At 39.7% G+C, this 4562-nt stretch overlaps 1 pseudogene; it reads left to right on the top strand.

Annotated features, from left to right (window-relative positions):
* The first annotated feature begins 382 nt into the window (after window positions 1-382).
* LOC110580621 lies at window positions 383-3531 on the top strand (annotated as a pseudogene).
* The last annotated feature ends 1031 nt before the right edge of the window (window positions 3532-4562 follow it).

Genomic DNA, 4562 nt, shown 5'->3' with positions numbered 1-4562 from the left:
TCTTGGTAGAATTCCAGACTAAACAAAATACATTCTTCCTTCAATTTACATGGTGAATATATTCCCAGAACACTCAGTTTATAGTAGAAGCATGTCAAAATATTTTCCATTTATACAAAAAAAAAATTGTGTTATTTCCAGGATCAAATAATTACAAACAGGATTTTTGCCTCTGTTAGTGTCTATTCGAATATTTGAATGCCCTGAGGCATCCAGGAATTTTTTTTTTTTAATTTGGGAATGTCCTTCAATCTGCAAGACATGTGGCCTGTCAGTTAGCCGCTTAAAGCTGTCAGCGTTATGAGGGGATTCTCACAGATGTCCCACAAATGGCAGCAAAGAAGCCCGAGGACAAAGAGTGAGAGAGAGATTGTGTAGCTGAATGGAGACAGTAAATCTACAGGAAGAGCTGAAAAAAGAAGGTACAGGAAAAGTGGAAATGGGACCCAAAAATGTCTGACACACTTCTATATTAGTTTTTGGGGGCTGCTATGACAAATTACCACAAACGTTGTGGCTTAAAATAACAGAAATGCATTTTCTTATAGTTCTGGATGCTAAAAGTCTGAAATCAAGGAATCAGTGGGGCCACAGGACCTTTGAAGCCTCTCGGGGAAACCATTCCTGGGCTCTTCCAGCTCTTAGTGCCACCACTCCAATCTCTGCTTCTGTGGTCACATTACCTCCTCCTCTTCTGTGTGTGTCTGTGTCCCTCCATGTGTCTCTTACAAGGATGCTTGTCATCGGACTTCGGGTTCACCTGGATAATTTGCGATGACCTCATCGAAGAGCCTTACCTCAATTACACCCGCAAAGATCCTTTTTCCGAATAAGGTAGCATTGACAGGTTCCAGGGTTTAGAGCATGGACACACCTTTTTGGGAGCCACCATTCAACTCACCAAAACGTCCTTCCATTCCAGTGCAGTTCTAGCATGCCTCATTGTGTCAACCAAAAACGCCTCTAAGGATATCCAAAAGAGATCCATGTGTGCAGGAGTGTTGCCCTGAGAAACATCTGGGCTAGCTAGTTTTTCTGTCTGTATCTTCTTCCAACAAAAGGTATAAAGCTATTCAAGAACTCTGAGCACATATCACTTACCCTCTCCCACTATTTACTGATTTAGTCTGGACTGTTATTCACAATATCTGCCTCCACTGATTTAGTTCCAGATGTTTTTCTGGTGCCAACACATAGCACAGTCAAGAACATCAAGGCCACTGAGAAAAGATTTAGTTCTGCCTCGTGAGGTGTTTACCACTTTTTGTGATCAAATCACTTAAACTAAGACTCATTTTTTGCACCTGTAACATGAGGTTAAAATATTTTCCCTCAAAGGCTTGTGTGATGATTAAATGAAGTTAGACAGATAAATCAAATTTTAATATCTAGAACACAATGGAAAAATAAATGGCATTTGAGTGTTAAACTTTGAATATCTCCATATTTAATGAGGAAAATAAATTCTAAGTAGATTAATTTTGCAAATAATAAATATCTCCCTCTAACATTTCTTCACAGTTAATATATTTGGATGCTGCATACAGGTAAAGTAACAATATGTGAGTGGAGGCTGATGGGCGTGTAGAAAATTTCATTTGACATGGATCAAAATTTTAAGTAACTTAGTATTCCAAGGGTCTCTCTGAAGAGAAATGAAACTTTCTAAAGATCCCAAGGACCTTCTTCTTTTTGCAAAAAGAATCTTGTGAGCTCAAAATAGAGAACCAGAGTTGCCCCAGACTGATCGGGGACTTTTGCCCCTCTTCATTAGAAGTTAGCCTTAGAGCAGACAAGGGTACAAGTTCCAAAAAAGCTTTGACATTGCACTAATGCCAATGATGCATGTTAAAAAAAAAAAAACTTTAAAATGAATATTTGTAAACATGTTATTTGGAACCCACCTGGAGACCTCCCTTTGCTAGCCTTGCTAGGTGGGCTGGTCCTTTCTGCAATTCTCCCAATTAAAACCTCATAAACAACTATCAAAGTCAGGATAACCTGGGTTATTTTCTTTTATTGTCTGCACAGATAAGATCAAGTAAGGTCAAGCAGTCAGCAGGAGTAAGGCAAATTTTGAAACCACATTCCATTGTCTGCATTTAATACCACCTGGGCGGAGAATGGCATTGTCACTATGATGATTTTGCTTTTAAGATATACAGAAATAGTCCTAATAATTAAACCTAATAATTGACATGTGATTGGTATGTGTGTATATAGGCAGGTGTATTTTAACTATATTCTTTGCAGAGATGAAAAATTTTAAATTCCTCTGACCTTCCCCCTTTTACCATGTTTAAGTGACTGTTTAAATATCTCCATCAGCTTATGATTTTATCTGGATCCCATGGCAAAATTTTTGAAAAGTACAAAAAATATTGCTATTATAGTGGGAACCTAGTTCAAGATTACATGTCAAATAGTCACTTTTATCTTTTAGCTCAATTGTAGTCCTTTTTTTTTTGCCACAGAGAATGGCTGGAAAACTGAACATTTTTATTTCTAAAATGAAGAGCTTAAAGCATGAAAAAAATTAAATGTGAATAAGAAAAATAATCAACGAGCACCCCAAAGACCTCTTCTAGTTTAGTTTGAAAACATATAGATGTATATGTATGCGTGACATTTGCATATGTGTATGCATATATGCATTCATATATATCATATTCTAAATGCATGTGTATATTTGGTCATATATATGTGAGTATGTATATGTATGTCATATTCAAATCTGGTCACTGATGGTAGTGAAGATGACTGAAGGTCAGGTGAGTGAATCTAGCTGTCAGATTTCCAAATGATTGAAGTCGATTTCCATTTCTTCTGTCAAAAGCTTAGCTTTTGTCAAAAACACTGTGTAATCTCCATCTACAAGCTGCCATTGCTTAGGATACGAAATTCATTCTTGATCTAGTTTTGCGGGACCTGGAAAGTATGAGGTTTTTCCCTGATCTTATCATTGTGTTTTAAAATACGGTAGTCAGGGCGGTGCACCCCCGGCTCGCCGCCCTGCCCGGCACCGCGGAGCGCGGCGATTCCGAAGCCACCCCGGGCTGCAGCGGTCTGGGCGCGTGCGGCGTTCTCGGCGGCGGCGGCGGCGCCCACTTATGGGCCCCAGAGGACGCCTGGATGGGCACCCACCCAAAGTATTTACAAATGATGGAATTAGATATAGGAGATGCCAGCCAAGTTTACATAGCATTCTTCGTTTACCTGGACCTCATGGAGAGTAAAAGTTGGTATGAAGTAAATTGTGTTGGATTACCAGATCTCCAGCTCATCTGCCTTGTCGGTACTGAGATAGAAGGAGAAGGATTATAGACCGTGGTGCCGACACCTATCAGTGCTTCCCTCAGCCATAACAGGATAAGGGAGATCTTGAAGGCATCTCGAAAATTGCAAGGTGATCCAGATTTGCCAATGTCTTTTACTTTGGCCATAGTGGAGTCCGATTCCACAATAGTCTATTATAAACTTACTGAGGGATTTATGCTGCCAGACCCTCAGAATATTTCCCTTAGAAGATGACACCTACACTTCCTGATGCTTACTGTGAGAGTGGATTCGAGATCCGTCAGCCTGGGTCATCTTTTATCTCAGAGATAAAACTGTTACTTTTATCAGACCAGACTTAGCTGGTCCTACTCCATAAGTTTTTCTTTTTGAAGAATAAAACTTTCCCAGATAGAAGAATTTTTTTGTTCATAAGTATAGGGTAGTTGCTCTAGAACTTTCTTACCTGGAGACAGTTTAATTACAGTTATATACAAGTTGATGCTTAGGATGTGTTCAGAGGGGTGGAACACATGTGTTTCTTCTGTCATCGGCCACTCATAGCTGCCTCATTGTTCATTACCGCCGCTGCTAACACATTGTTGAGACCCCCCCCCCCTTCTCTAATTCAACCCTCTCAGCGCCTTTTGGCCACTACAGCTAGCCTGCAGTTGCGTTTCATGGACACCTGGACACTTGGAGAGTTTACTCAGTCTCCCTTTAAATCCCTAATAGAGGGGCGCCTGGGTGGCTCAGTTGGTTAAGCGACTGCCTTCGGCTCAGGTCATGATCCTGGAGTACCGGGATCGAGTCCCGCATCGGGCTCCCTGCTCGGCAGAGAGTCAGCTTCGTCCTCTGACCCTATGCCCTCTCATGTGTTTTCTCTCTCTCTCATTCTCTCTCTCAAATAAATAAATAAAAAATCTTTAAAAAATAAATTAATTAATTAATTAAATAAAATAAAATAAATCCCTAATAGAAAGTAAGTTTTCTTTCTATTGGTTTTTATGTGGCATTTACGGTTGACTTTAAGTCAAAAGTAAAGATACACTCATCCAGAGTATAAAATTACATACATGTCTAGATTAATAGGGACCAGAGAAGTGCTACCGATTAGTTACTTCCTACCTGAGTAAAGGAAGTACTGGGCCTTCCTTTCCATTCTTATTACCACCACCCTTATTATATCATAGTTAGAATATTATGTGAGATAGTGAGAAACGGTGTCAGCTTTAAAGACATCTTTATTAAGTAGACCCAGTTATTCCACTTTTGTTAATACCTCC

The sequence above is a fragment of the Neomonachus schauinslandi genome, chromosome 4 (assembly GCF_002201575.2).
Source record: "Neomonachus schauinslandi chromosome 4, ASM220157v2, whole genome shotgun sequence".
Lineage (NCBI taxonomy): Eukaryota > Metazoa > Chordata > Mammalia > Carnivora > Phocidae > Neomonachus > Neomonachus schauinslandi.
The sequence above is the reverse complement of the archived record's forward strand: the minus strand, read 5'-3'. Positions and strand labels throughout refer to the sequence as shown.